The following is a 15,602-nucleotide window of genomic DNA, read 5'->3' as shown; positions in this document are numbered from 1 at the left end:
TCCGTGCGTCGCTGCGGTCCGGTCCCAGGTCGACGGGCACGTGCACCTTCCGCCGACCACTGGCGACAACATCGATGTACTGTGGAGACCTCACGCCCCACGTGTTGAGCAATTCGGCGGTACGTCCACCCGGCCTCCCGCATGCCCACTATACGCCCTCGCTCAAAGTCCGTCAACTGCACATACGGTTCACGTCCACGCTGTCGCGGCATGCTACCAGTGTTAAAGACTGCGATGGAGCTCCGTATGCCACGGCAAACTGGCTGACACTGACGGCGGCGGTGCACAAATGCTGCGCAGCTAGCGCCATTCGACGGCCAACACCGCGGTTCCTGGTGTGTCCGCTGTGCCGTGCGTGTGATCATTGCTTGTACAGCCCTCTCGCAGTGTCCGGAGCAAGTATGGTGGGTCTGAACCACCGGTGTCAATGTGTTCTTTTTTCCATTTCCAGGAGTGTATATCCTCCACTGTTAAGGCTCCCACATACCGTCTGTGAGTGGTAGGTAATTAATTGCACGTTGACGTCGAACACTACGGTTCGCGCTTCACCCCCCGGCGGAGGTTATCGTCCCTCGAGCATCGCTGTGTGTGTTGACCTCAGCATAATGTAGATTAAGTAGTGTGTGAGCTTGAACGTGGTAGGGAAACTAGAAAATCTGAAAAGGGAAATGCAAAGTCTCAATCTAGATATAGTAGGGGTCAGTGAAGTGAAGTGGAAGGAAGACAAGGATTTGTGGTCAGATGAGTGTCGGGTATGAGTATGGTATAACAGGTGTAGGATCGTTTTGAATAGGAAGGTAGGGCAGAGGGTCTGTTACTGTGAACAGTTCAGTGACTGGGTTGTTCTAATCAGAATCGACAGCAGACCAACACCGACAACGATAGTTCAGGTATACATGCCGACGTCGCAAGCTGCAGATGAACAGATAGAGAAAGTGTATGAGGATATTCAAAGGGTAATGCAGTATGTAAAGGGGGACGAAAATGTAATAGCCATGGGCGACTGGAATGCAGTTGTAGGGGAAGGAGTAGAAGAAAAGGTTACAGGAGAATATGGGCTTGGGACAAGGAATGAAAGAGGAGAAAGACTAATTGAGTTCTGTAACACGTTTCAGCTAGTAATAGCGAATACCCTGTTCAAGAATCACAAGAGGTGGAGGTATACATGGAAAAGGCCGGGAGATACGGGAAGATTTCAATTAGATTACATCATGGTCAGACAGAGATTCCGAAATCAGATACTGGATTGTAAGGCGTACCCAGGAGTAGATCACAATATAGTAGTGATGAAGAGTAGGCTGAAGTTCAAGACATTAGTCGGGAAGAACCAATACGCAAAGAAGTGGGATACGGAAGTACTAAGGAATGACGAGATACGTTTGAAGTTCTCTAACGCTATAGATACAGCAACAAGGAATAGCGCAGTAGGCAGTACAGTTGAAGAGGAATGGACATCTGTTAAAAGGGCCATCACAGAAGATGGGAAGGAAAACATAGGTACAAAGAAGGTAGCTGCGAAGAAACCATGGATAACAGAAGAAATACTTCAGTTGATTGATGAAAGGAGGAAGTACAAACATGTTCCGGGAAAATCAGAAATACAAGTCGCTGAGGAATGAAATAAATAGGAAGTGCAGGGAAGCTAAGACGAAATGGCTGCAGGAAAAATGTGACGACATCTAAAAAGATATGATTGTCGGAAGGACAGACTCAGCATACAGGAAAGTCAAAACAACCTTTGGTGACATTAAAAGCCACGGTGGTAACATTAAAAGTGCAACGGGAATTCCACTGTTAAATGCAGAGGAGAGAGCAGAAGGGTGGAAAGAATACATTGAAAGCCTCTATGAGGGTGAAGATTTGTCTGATGTGATAGAAGAAGAAACAGGAGCCGATTTAGAAGAGATAGGGGATCCAGTATTAGAATCGGAATTTAAAAGAGTTTTGGAGGACTTACGATCAAATAAGGCAGAAGGGATGGATAACATTCCATCAGAAGTGGCAACAAAACGACTATTCACGTTGGTGTGTAGAATATATGAGTCTGGCGATATACCATCTGCCTTTCGGAAAGGCATCATCCACACAATTCCGAAGACGGCAAGAGCTGACAAGTGCTAGAATTATCGCACAATCAGCTTAACAGCTCATGCATCGAAGCTGCTTACAAGAATAATATACAGAAGAATGGAAAAGAAAATTGAGAATGCGCTAGGTGACGATCAGTTTTGCTTTAGGAAAAGTAAAGGGACGAGAGAGGCAATTCTGACGTTACGGCTAATAATGGAAGCAAGGCTATAGAAAAATCAAGACACTTTCATAGGATTTGTCGAGCTGGAAAAAGCGTTCGACAATATAAAATGGTGCAAGCTGTTCGAGATTCTGATAAAAGTAGGGGTAAGCTATAGGGAGAGACAGGTCATATACAATATGTACAACAACCAAGAGGGAATAATAAGAGTGGACGATCAAGAACGAAGTGCTCGTATTAAGAAGGGTGTAAGACAAGGCTGTAGCCTTTCGCCCTTACTCTTCAATATGTACATCGAGGAAGCAATGATGGAAATAAAAGAAAGGTTCAGGAGTGGAATTAAAATACAAGGTGAAAGGATATCAATGATACGATTCGCTGATGACATTGCTATCCTGAGTGAAAGTGAAGAAGAATTAAATGGTCTGCTGAACGGAATGAACAGTCTAATGAGTACGCAGTATGGTTTGAGAGTAAATCGGAGAAAGACGAAGGTAATGAGAAGTAGTAGAAATGAGAACAGCGAGAAACTTAACATCAGGATTGATGGTCACGAAGTCAATGAAGTTAAGGAATTCTGCTACCTAGGCAGTAAAATAACCAATGATGGACGGAGCAAGGAGGACATCAAAAGCAGACTCGCTATGGCAAAAAAGGCATTTCTGGCCAAGAGAAGTCTACTAATATCAAATACTGGCCTTAGTTTGAGGAAGAAATTTCTGAGGATGTACGTCTGGAGTACAGCATTGTATGGTAGTGAAACATGGACTGTGGGAAAACCGGAACGGAAGAGAATCGAAGCATTTGACATGTGGTGCTACAGACGATTGTTGAAAATTAGGTGGACTGATAAGGTAAGGAATGAGGAGGTTCTACGCAGAATCGGAGAGGAAAGGAATATGTGGAAAAAACTGATAAGGAGAAGTGACAGGATGATAGGACATCTGCTAAGACATGAGGGAATGACTTCCATGGTACTAGAGGGAGCGGTAGAGGGCAAAAACTGTAGAGGAAGACAGAGATTGGAATACGTGAAGCAAAGAAATGAGGACGTAGGTTGCAAGTGCTACTCTGAGATGAAGAGGTTAGCACAGGAAAGGAATTCGTGGTGGGCCGCATCAAACCAGTCAGTAGACTGATGACCAAAATAAAATAAAATAAAATAAAAATGTGTAAGCTTAGGGACCGATGACCTCAGCAGTTTGGTCCCATAGTATCTGAACACCACCAAGTCGAACACAAGCGGTAGTCGCGTTAATGTCACTGGACCGTGTAGCGGATGTCTCACGAAATATTTCTGATGATTCACATTATTTATCAATGAAAAGCCAAGTCACGTTCTGGACGTGTTATGAACGCAGAATTCTGATTAGTTGATTTTCGTGAATCTTAACGACCGATCAGCAATTCGACACGTGATCTGGACCAAATGGACGCTCTAACTTTGCATATTCTTCCTTCGTATCCCTTTATGCTCGTTCTCCAAGGGTTTCTATACATCGTTTGTAAACAAAATTATTGTAACAGGGCGCGATACTTGCACTTTCTGTAACGTTGTTACACAATCTGTGTCTTTAGTATTTGGGCATATGTAGTGTTACCTCTTTTTTTTTTTTTTTGGGCACTCATCGGTATTTTTGACTCAGTATGGTTTATTCAAAACTGTCATTATTGATTTTACATAGCCTCTGCGCAATGGTTCATAATACCGGGCCTCTCTCTTTCCCATGCTCAGGACTCGCCTTTTGTAAAACACTCAACTATGAGTATGACATACTCAGCTGACCAAGTGTTTTCCTTCACCACGTGACTACGTTTATATCAGTCTACGAGACGCGCTACTTGTGCATAGAGCGATTACTGATAGTATAGATTCATTTCTGCACTATGATTAATAACATGGGTTGTTAATGCACACCCTTACCGACTGTTACAGGTACCTATCCAATGGATTTTTTTGTCATCGGTGTTTCTGTTCAATTTCGTTAGTCATATTTCCAGCGTCACAAGAGTCAGCACCAGCTTTTTGTTTCACCAGTTCCAGAGAGCGAGATGGAAGGCAGCCGGCTTTCCGTTGTCCCAACTACGTACATGCATAGTAGCATGTAGTCTTGTTTTAATTCATTACTTTGATAACATTACGCTGCTCGTACAGCACAGGATATATTTTTTTTCGATTCTCTTAAACCTCCATTACTCGTCCGTAGAGACTGGAAAGGTTTTTCGTTGTTCTTTTCTTCTGCCAACTGTATTACCACATTCACCTTTCTGAAAGCAATAGTCCCATAGTTACACTGCAATACCGGCACATTAACTAGCCTGGTTGCGGTGATTAAAGAGAATAATATTTGATTCCCGTTATGTTCAAGAATCTGAAGACGGTCGTGTCAGAGCCGCCTATAGCAAAACGATTAAATTGTTTTTCTGTACCTAAATGCAGTTTCTGATCACTAAAAGGTGAACGTTCAGCACTGAATTCATCAAGGCGTCTAATGCGAACTATGAGTGCACTATGATGTAGAGTCAGTCTTAATTGCAAGATTCAGAGTTCTCTTGTAGGCGCACAGTTTATTTTGACGAAAAGGCTAATGCTAATACTCGAAGCTGCTAGGAACTATTGCATTTGCGTGTAGAGATGCATACCACATTTGAGAATCATGAACAGGCGGGGAACTTCAATGTAGTATGAATATATAGTCCAGGTAAAAAAAAAAATTACTTGAAAATTACGCCAACTAAATACAGGGTGTGATAAAAAGGTACGGCCAAACTTTCAGGAAACATTCCTCACACACAGATGAAGAAAAGATGTTATGTGGACATGTGTCTGGAAACGCTTAATTTCCAGGTTAGAGCTCATTTTAGTTTCGTCAGTATCTACTGTACTTCCTCGATTCACCGCCAGTTGGCCCAATTGAAGGAAGGTAATGTTGACTTCGGTGCTTGTGTTGACATGCGACTCATTGCTCTACAGTACTGGCATCAAGCACATCAGTACGTAGCATCAACAGGTTAGTGTTCATCACGAACGTGGTTTTGCAGTCAGCGCAATGTTTGCAAATGCGGAGTTGGCAGATGCCCATTTGATGTATGGATTAGCACGGGGCAATAGCCGTGGCGCGGTACGTTTCTATCGAGACAGATTTCCAGAACGAAGGTGTCCCGACAGGAAGACGTTCGAAGCAATTGATCTGCGTCTTAGGGAGCACGGAACATTCCAGCCTATGACTCGCTACTGGGGAAGACCTAGAACGACGAGGACACCTGCAATGGACGAGGCAACTCTTCGTGCAGTTGACGATAACCCTAATGTCAGCGTCAGAGAAGTTGCTGCTGTACAAGGTAACGTTGACCACGTCACTGTATGGAGAGTGCTACGGGAGAATCAGTTGTTTCCGTACCATGAACAGCGTGTGCAGGCACTATCAGCAGCTAATTGCCTCCACGGGTATAATTCTGCGAGTGGTTCATGCAACAATGTGTCAATCCTCATTTCAGTGCAAATGTTCTCTTTACGGATGAGGCTTCATTCCAACGTGATCAAATTGTAAATTTTCACAATCAACATGTGTGGGCTGACGAGAATCCGCACGCATTTGTGCAATCACGTCGTCAACACAGATTTTCTGTGAACGTTTGGGCTAGTATTGTTGTGACGTCTTGATTGGGCCCCATGTTCTTCCACCTACGCTCAATGGAGCACGTTATCATGATTTCATACGGGATACTCTACCTGCGCTGTTAGTACATGTGCCTTTACAGGTACGACACAACATGTGGTTCATGCACGATGGAGCTCCTGCACATTTCAGTCGAAGTGTTCGTACGCTTCTCAACAACAGATTCGGTGACCGATGGATTGGTAGAGGCGGACCAATTCCATGGCCTCCACGCTCTCCTGACCTCAATCCTCTTGACTTTCATTTATGGGGCAACACCGGTACCAAATGTAGAGACTCTTCGTGCTCGTATTGTGGACGGCTGTGATACAATACGCCATTCTCCAGGACTGCATCAGCGCATCAGGGATTCCATGCGACGGAGGGTGGATGCATGTATCCTCGCTAACGGAGGACATTTTGAACATTTCCTGTAACAAAGTGTTTGAAGTCACGCTAATACGTTCTGTTGCTGTGTCTTTCCATTCCATGATTAATCTGATTTGAAGAGAAGTATTAAAATGAGCTCTGACATGGAAAGTAAACGTTTCCGGACACATGTCCACATAACATATTTTCTTTCTTTGTGTGTGAGTAATGTTTCCTGAAAGTTTGGCCGTACCTTTTTGTAGCACCCTGTATATGATACGGCATCTCACAGCATCAGTGGAACACTTCCGGGCAAAAGACTGAACCATTAGTGTTCTGGGACAGCATTTAATTTGCCGGCGGGGATGACCGAGCAGTTCTAAGCACTACAGCCTGGAACCACGCGACCACTACGGTCGCAGGTTCGAATCCTGCCTCGGGCATGGATGTGTGTGATGCCCTTAGGTTAGTTAGGTGTAAGTAGTTCTACGTTCTAAGGGGCCGATGACCTCAGATGTTAAGTCCCATAGTGCTCAGAGACATTTGAACCATTTGAACAGCATTTAATTTAAATAATTTCGATATACAGCTTATGAAGATGAACATGTGTAATTCGCAATCGGTGCGACTCTATGGCTTGACAGTGACCTTAAGAACAGACAATACGAGCCGTCTGATTGTTGGAGGAGTTACAATGGAAGAGTGGTCTCTGGAACCCTGCGGGGTCCATCTCTTGGGCCACTTTTCTTATCGACGCATATAAATGATGTTTTACCTGTGCTTCATTCTGGTAAGCAGCATTTACTTGCTGATGATATCCAGTTGTACCTAAGCTTAAGTCTGAAGTACGTCGCTGCTACAGTGCCGAGTATAACTGGTGACCTGTGCACCGTATCTCGATTGGCTATAAACCATGAGAAGCCACAAGTCAACGGCATATCGCACCGAACTTTGGCCAGCGAACACTTATGTCAAAATGTTCCTCCCATACTAATTGATGGTACCCAATTACCCTATCAAAAACCAGTATTTCCACACGAAACAAAACGAATATTTGTTCATTCTTTCACACTGTCGAATGTTTATTCTCTGACAATGTTCAACATGGCACAAATAGTGAAAACTCGAGGTGCTTCACACTAGCAAAGAATGCTTGTGTTAAATACACTCCTGGAAATGGAAAAAAGAACACATTGACACCGGTGTGTCAGACCCACCATACTTGCTCCGGACACTGCGAGAGGGCTGTACAAGCAATGATCACAGGCACGGCACAGCGGACACACCAGGAACCGCGGTGTTGGCCGTCGAATGGCGCTAGCTGCGCAGCATTTGTGCACCGCCGCCGTCAGTGTCAGCCAGTTTGCCGTGGCATACGGAGCTCCATCGCAGTCTTTAACACTGGTAGCATGCCGCGACAGCGTGGACGTGAACCGTATGTGCAGTGATCATGTGATGTATCTGACCCCAGGAATGTGTCAATAAAGTTTCCCCTTCCTGGGACAATGAATTCACGGTGTTCTTATTTCAATTTCCAGGAGTGTATAAAGCGTGCCAGAGGGGACGCTGACAACAGTGTAGTCGTTGCTGTAACGTGGAAACGGAGCCATTTATTTGACGTCCAAAACGGCATGACGTTGGGCTTTCAGGACAAGGGTCGAAGCAATTCCGAAACGCCTAAGTCTGTAGCCTGCTCGCGTGTCATCGTGCTGAAGGTATTCCGTGCATGGCGAGATTGCGCTCTCCGGTACAGGCGTCGTGCCAGCTGTGGCGCACCACCGGCAGCAGGTGGTAGGGGCGAAGGGCGGCTGCGGACGCGTGTGCGAGTGAACAGACGAGCAACTGCTGAGAAACCGACCTCCCACGTGAAACAAGAGGCTACCAACGGTGACCGTTCAGCGAACGGTGCTTCGTGTAGACCTCCGCAGCAGGCGCCCGGTTGACAGACCCATGCTGACTACTGTTCATTGGCGACGAAGGCTGAAGATCGCATGCCAGTACTGAAACGGGTCGTACACTGAGTGCTGACAGGTGGCGTTTTCAGATGAATACAGGTTTCACACTCTACTGATCATACACTCCTGGAAATTGAAATAAGAACACCGTGAATTCATTATCCCAGGAAGGGGAAACTTTATTGACACATTCCTGGGGTCAGATACATCACATGATCACTGCACATACGGTTCACGTCCACGCTGTCGCGGCATGCTACCAGTGTTAAAGACTGCGATGGAGCTCCGTATGCCACGGCAAACTGGCTGACACTGACGGCGGCGGTGCACAAATGCTGCGCAGCTAGCGCCTTCGACGGCCAACACCGCGGTTCCTGGTGTGTCCGCTGTGCCGTGCGTGTGATCATTGCTTGTACAGCCCTCTCGCAGTGTCCGGAGCAAGTATGGTGGATCTGACACGCCGGTGTCAATGTGTTCTTTTTTCTATTTCCAGGAGTGTATTCCCGTTGACGCTTACGGCGTGAATTGTCTGAAAGCAAACAAGGAGCGAGCGTTGCGGGGAATGTTTTTATGGCATTTGCTGTGTGATCTCGTCATACTGGACTGCACAATCGATCAACACAAGTACACAAGTGGAGCAGTCCACCCCCAAATGCAGTTTGTTTTTCTCCGGTACTGTGGCATCTATCAGCAGGACAACCCAACGTGTCTCACAGCTCTCAGTGTACTTGCGTGGTTGTAAGAACGTCAACATGTGTGTACCTTACTTCCCTGACCACCAATTCACCACCCCTCCCCCCCGTCCCGATATAATCCCAGCCGAAAATTTGTGTGACAACCTCGATCGGGGTGTTCGAGCCATCGATCCTCAGCCTCTCGGCTGCCGCCACAGGCCACGGCACCAGAGTCGGTATGACGTCACATCCCTGCCGGCAACTTCCAGAAGGTCGCCGACTCTCTTCCTGCACGTCTCGCGGTGCTCCGCGTTGCACACGCAGGTAGTTTCGGCTTCTGACGGTTGGGCACGTTAACGTGATGGTTCAAATGGCTCTGAGCACTATGGGACTTAACATCTGTGGTCATCAGTCCCCTAGAACTTAGAACTACTTACACCTAACTAACCTAAGGACATCACACACACCCATGCCCGAGGCAGGATTCGAACCTGCGACCGCAGCAGTCGCGCGGTTCCGGACTGAGCACTTAGAACCGCTCGGCCACCGTGGCCGGCCGGTAACGTGATATGGACATAATTGATAGAATAATCGGGGTTTCGTTACCCACAGCCTCCACCACAATCCGTCTAATTCCACTCTCGAAGAGCACGCAGGAAATCTTTCTGTGTGAGCTCTGGTTTCTCTTACTTTATTACACTGATCATTTTTTCCTACGTAGGTGGGTGACAACAAAGTATTTCACATTCCGTTCAGAAAGTTGGCGACTGAAGATTTCTGTAAAGATTTCACCATTTTTTTAGGATTGTCACCCAAACTCGCTTACCGTATCCGTAATACTCTCTGCCCTACTTGGCGATAATACAAAACGATCTGCTCTTCTTTGAACACTTTCTAAGTCCTCCGTCAATCCTATCTGGTAAGGATTGCATACCGCGTAGCAATATTCCAGCGTAAGACGGACAGGCGTAGTGTCGGCAGTCTCCTTACTAGATCTGTTGCATGGTCTATATTTTCTGCCAGTAACTCGTAGTCTTTGCTTCGCCTTCCCCAAGACATTATCAATGTCATCGTTCCAGTTTAAGTTGTTCATATTTGTAACCCCTAGATATTTAGTAGAATGTGCAATTACCAGATGCGTTTGCTTTATCGTGTAACAGGAACTTGAGGGATTCCTTGTAGCACTCATGTTGATGTCCCCACACTTTTCATTGTTTAGGGTCTCTGACCCTAAAACACCAGCGGAGTCCAGTTAACACGAAGAATTCTATCCGCGTTTCTGTCGAACCGGTGAAACGTCCCCTTAGAAAAATTATACAAGACTGTGCTTAAACTGACACACAATATTTTTAGCGCAACGCAATGAAACGTCCCCTTAGAACAATTATACAAGACTGTGCTTAAACTGACACACAATATTTTTAGCGCAACGCAATCTGACTTTCAAAAATCCCTACAAAAGAATGGCCCTGACTAACATTAACCTATACCTTTCACAAATCACTTACCTCACAAAAATCTTCGTTACTCAAGCTACAGCAATACAGCGAGCGCCACTACTGCCAGCTAAATAACAGATTCAAACTACGGAAGGCACTAACTACTAGTAGGCATAGTTAGCAAATGAAAGATTTTAGTAGAGAACAAACAATGTATTTACCTTAATAATCATCAAAAGTCATAATATATACAGCAGTTCATGACATCCATTTTTACAAACTTTCAAAACTCCGCCATCTCTCTCCCCACATCCACCACTGCTGGCGTCTCACCTCCAACTGCGCAACGCTACGTGCTGTTCACATCCAGCTGCCCAACACTACAATGGCAGACAACAATGCAAACTAGCCACAGACTGCACACAGCACAGCCAGTGATTTTCATACAGAGCGCTACGTGGCGCTACCAATATAAAAACCTGAACAGCCTACTTACACCGGAAGTTGTCGTTAAAGTCTCTGACAAATAAAAAAAAAGCACTCCGTCTTCAGGCCACGAGTGGCCTACCGGGACCATCCGACCGCCGTGTCATCCTCAGTGGAGGATGCGGATAGGAGGGGCGTGGGGTCAGCACACCGCTCTCCCGGTCGTTATGATGGTATTCTTGACCGAAGCCGCTACTATTCGGTCGAGTAGCTTCTCAATTGGCATCACGAGGCTGAGTGCACCCCGAAAAATGGCAACAGCGCATGGCGGCCTGGATGGTCACCCACCCAAGTGCCGACCACGCCCAACAACGCTTAACTTCGATGATCTCACGGGAACCGGTGTATCCACTGTGGCAAGGCCGTTGCCCGAAGTCTCTGACAAACCTTAAGAAAACCAAGTAACGCACATGTCTTATACTTAAAAGAGTTTCCTGCTTCATGAATATATCGTGCGAGAATATCTATGCTTCAGAAGATATTTCGTCTCCTGAGGCTGAGGACGTACTACAATCGTTATGAAAGTCAGTGTGATTAATGTTTATTGCCGTGCGTAAAGGCAACACAGACAAATTTTAAATTCTAGTGGTAACAATATCGTCTAAGACATGGGTTTGAACTAGGGACGTCTGAGGTTGGCAACATTATTCCCGTGACGTTAAGTGATCGTTGAAACTATCTCTTTCGGTCAGAGTTCTGCATCAGGCCCTTTTTATACGACTGACTTTCTAGTCTCAATTCACTTCTCGAGGCAAGTGAGTGTACTGCAGCGCTTCCTGGCGTCTTATTACCGTACTGAGTCTCGCCTGTTTGGAGTGGTCAGTTTTCGTTTAGATGTCACCTCCAAAATTCCACGTTTTGAGAGAGCTGTGTGCTCTGCAGTTTGGCATCTGAATGGTGAAAACGAACAAGCAATGCTAATGTAGGAACAAACAATGCTAATAAAGTTAGTTAATAACCATATTAAAATTATTAGTGGAACTTCTTGTCAAATTGCCTACACTACGAAGAACTGAAAGAATAGGAAATGTGTCGCCCAAACATTTCAGAACATATTCATTTATTTCCTGGAGAAAGTATATACTTATAAACACAAAACGCAATACATCGAACGCAGTAAATAGAGCCTTTTTGCTTTATCCTTTGAAACTTGTTTTCTAGTTAAGTGCCATATCGTCGTCGTCACCACCACCACCACCACCTTGAATAGTTTCCAGCTCCAGGCTGAGTCTGCTTGGAACATAAGCCTAGCTATGTAGTGCTGTTTTTCTACCATCTTTCTGCGGCCTTCTGGTCGTGGCCCCGACTTTTTTTGTCGACACACTCCTCGACACCTTTCAGCCATGTACACCTTGGTCTTTCTCTTGGTCGTTACCTTTGAATTCATGTATATTCTCTGGAATCCTCCTGTTTAACTTTGTCCTTACGCGTCCATAATATCTTAGTCTTGATGTTCCTATTCTGCTCTTCAAGGGTATTTGTTTCACTATTACTCTTACCTTTTCATTCCACATCATATTTTTCCTTCTTACTCCTATGCCACTAATGAGGAGCTTCATTTCATATGCCTGTAATCTGCTTACATCTCTTTCCTTTATTACCCATGCATCAGATACATGGGTCAATATTAGGCTGTTGGAAGTCCTATATATTACTTCTTTGCTTTTTGTGGGACGTCTTTGTTCCAAACCAGGCTCCAAACACTTCCGAGGAATCCTACCTGTCTACCATCCCTTTCTTCTATTTTACTCTTGGTCTATTTTTCTTTCTAACTGTAAGCAGGAACTCGCATCTATTTACATCATACACTCCTGGAAATGGAAAAAAGAACACATTGACACCGGTGTTTCAGACCCACCATACTGGCTCCGGACACTGCGAGAGGGCTGTACAAGCAATGATCACACGCACGGCACAGCGGACACGCCAGGAACCGCGGTGTTGGCCGTCGAATGGCGCTAGCTGCGCAGCATTTGTGCACCGCCGCCGTCAGTGTCAGCCAGTTTGCCGTGGCATACGGAACTCCATTGCAGTCTTTAACACTGGTAGCATGCGGCGACAGCGTGGACGTGAACCGTATGTGCAGTTGACGGACTTTGAGCGAGGGCGTATAGTGGGCATGCGGGAGGCCGGGTGGACGTACCGCCGAATTGCTCAACACGTGGGGCGTGAGGTCTCCACAGTACATCGATGTTGTCGCCAGTGGTCGGCGGAAGGTGTACGTGCCCATCGACCTGGGACCGGACGCAGCGACGCACGGATGCACGCCAAGACCGTAGGATCCTACGCAGTGCCGTAGGGGACCGCACCGCCACTTCCCAGCAAATTAGGGACACTGTTGCTCCTGGGGTATCGGCGAGGACCATTCGCAACCGTCTCCATGAAGCTGGGCTACGGTCCCGCACACCGTTACGCCGTCTTCCGCTCACGCCCCAACATCGTGCAGCCCGCCTCCAGTGGTGTCGCGACAGGCGTGAATGGAGGGACGAATGGAGACGTGTCGTCTTCAGCGATGAGAGTCGCTTCTGCCTTGGTGCCAATGATGGTCGTATGCGTGTTTGGCGCCGTGCAGGTGAGCGCCACAATCACGACTGCATACGATCGAGGCACACAAGGCCAACACCCGGCATCATGGTGTGGGGAGCGATCTCCTACACTGGCCGTACACCACTGGTGATCGTCGAGGGGACACTGAATAGTGCACGGTACATCCAAACCGTCATCGAACCCATCGTTCTACCATTCCTAGACCGGCAAGGGAACTTGCTGTTCCAACAGGACAATGCACGTCCGCATGTATCCCGTGCCACCCAACGTGCTCTAGAAGGTGTAAGTCAACTACCCTGGCCAGCAAGATCTCCGGATCTGCCCCCATTGAGCATGTTTGGGACTGGATGAAGCGTCAGCACGAACGCTGGTCCAACTGAGGCGCCAGGTGGAAATGGCATGGCAAGCAGTTCCACAGGACTACATCCAGCATCTCTACGATCGTCTCCATGGGAGAATAGCAGCCTGCATTGCTGCGAAAGGTGGATATACACTGTACTAGTGCCGACATTGTGCATGCTCTGTTGCCTGTGTCTATGTGCCTGTGGTTCTGTCAGTGTGATCATGTGATGTATCTGACCCCAGGAATGTGTCAATTAAGTTTCCCCTTCCTGGGACAATGAATTCACGGTGTTCTTATTTCAATTTCCAGGAGTGTATTTAATTCCATGCTGTCCCACAGTTTCTTCCCAAGCATCCAGCGGTTCCCGAATCGCCTGCTCCCCGTTTCCGCAGGTACTCGCTTCACCTACGAACACCACTGCTTTTCTATTGTCTTATTCCGTTTTTTCTGCCACTTTAGTCATTATTGCATCCAAGGCCACGGCGAAGAGGAGAGGTGACAACGCGCTGCCCTGTTTCACTACACTTGTTTGCTGTAACGAATCCATCCTTTCATTTCTCACTTACACACAATTCAGACATTTACAGTAAATCTCCCTCACTCACCTTGTTGTTCCTTTTTCCAGTGCCTTCCTTTCTAGAGCTTCTCAAACGTTCCTTCAATAGACGCTATCAAATGCTTTTTTTTATACCGGAAAAGGCCATTACAGGGTCTTCCCCAAGTTGGTAGTGCTCGTGGAGAAGCCTCGATGCAAACATGGGTCACCATTTGACCTCCGAGGTCAGAAGCCATTCTGTTCCTGTCTTGCTTTGTTCTCGATCCTTGTGCGGACTCTGCTCTCCCGGATCTTTTCATATACAATGCAAATTATTTTTCTGGTCAAATAAATCTAACTTTTTCCGTGTTGTAATAGTTATTATTAAAACTCGTTTATCTCTTTACGCTATTACTTATGCGTAGTGTAGACTTTTCCTCAGTGGAACGTAAATAACTTTTCGGTTTCAGAGATTTCATGCCTCTTGCAGGGAAAAAAAATCAAAAAACATTCTGGACTGTGTCGTTTGCTTTGTTTTCGTTATATATCCCTACTGCTCTTCTTCTAAAAGAGACAAATTTCTAATTTTGATAGTACTGGAGGGGCGGTCTGTTTACTTGCTAAAAACATTCAACAGTCTAGCTCGCATACGGTGTTTCTTTATTTAAGACAGCCGGTTTCGACAGACTTTGCTGTCATCTTCAGGTCTTACAAAATATTTCTGTTGTGAAACGTGTAAATATTACGTTGAACCTCACTCCAAGTTGTCAAATGGATAAAACGTAGGACATCGTAAAAGATCTTTCATAATTAAATGCTTTTAAAAATTTTACTTATGACAAGCCTTGAATAATGTGCTGATTTTCGTGCATTTGACGACTTGGCGTGATGTTTAACGTAAAACGAACAAGTTTCACAACAAAAAGATTTTTAATACCTGAAGATGACAGCAAAGTCTGTCGAAGCCGCCTTCCTTAAATAATGAAACATCTTATGCGATCTAGACAGCTGAATGTTTTTAGCAAGCAAACAGACCGCCCCTTCGGTACACTCAAAATGAGAAATTTCAGTCTCTTTTAGAAGAAGATTAGTAGGAATATATAACGAAATCAAAGCAGACGACACAGTGTAGATTAACAAGACACGAACGCACAAAATTTCTGTAATAGAAGAAAGCTCCACCGGGATAGGTTCGCTTCCAATTTTAGCAGCCGCCACCATAGTTCTCTGTTTCTGCGCATGCGCAATGTGCAGCAGTCTCGGGAATATAGAACTCAGCACTCGGCACGATGTATACACGGTGGTCCATTGAACGTGACCGGGCCAAACATCTCACGAAATAAG

At 45.9% G+C, this 15,602-nt stretch overlaps 1 pseudogene; it reads right to left on the bottom strand.

The window, feature by feature from the left end:
* Window positions 1-11,085: 11,085 nt before the first annotated feature.
* Window positions 11,086-11,203, bottom strand: LOC126189162 (5S ribosomal RNA; annotated as a pseudogene).
* Window positions 11,204-15,602: the final 4,399 nt, after the last annotated feature.

The sequence above is a fragment of the Schistocerca cancellata genome, chromosome 5 (genome assembly GCF_023864275.1).
Source record: "Schistocerca cancellata isolate TAMUIC-IGC-003103 chromosome 5, iqSchCanc2.1, whole genome shotgun sequence".
NCBI classification, from domain to species: domain Eukaryota; kingdom Metazoa; phylum Arthropoda; class Insecta; order Orthoptera; family Acrididae; genus Schistocerca; species Schistocerca cancellata.
This window is presented reverse-complemented; position numbering and strand designations above follow the sequence as displayed.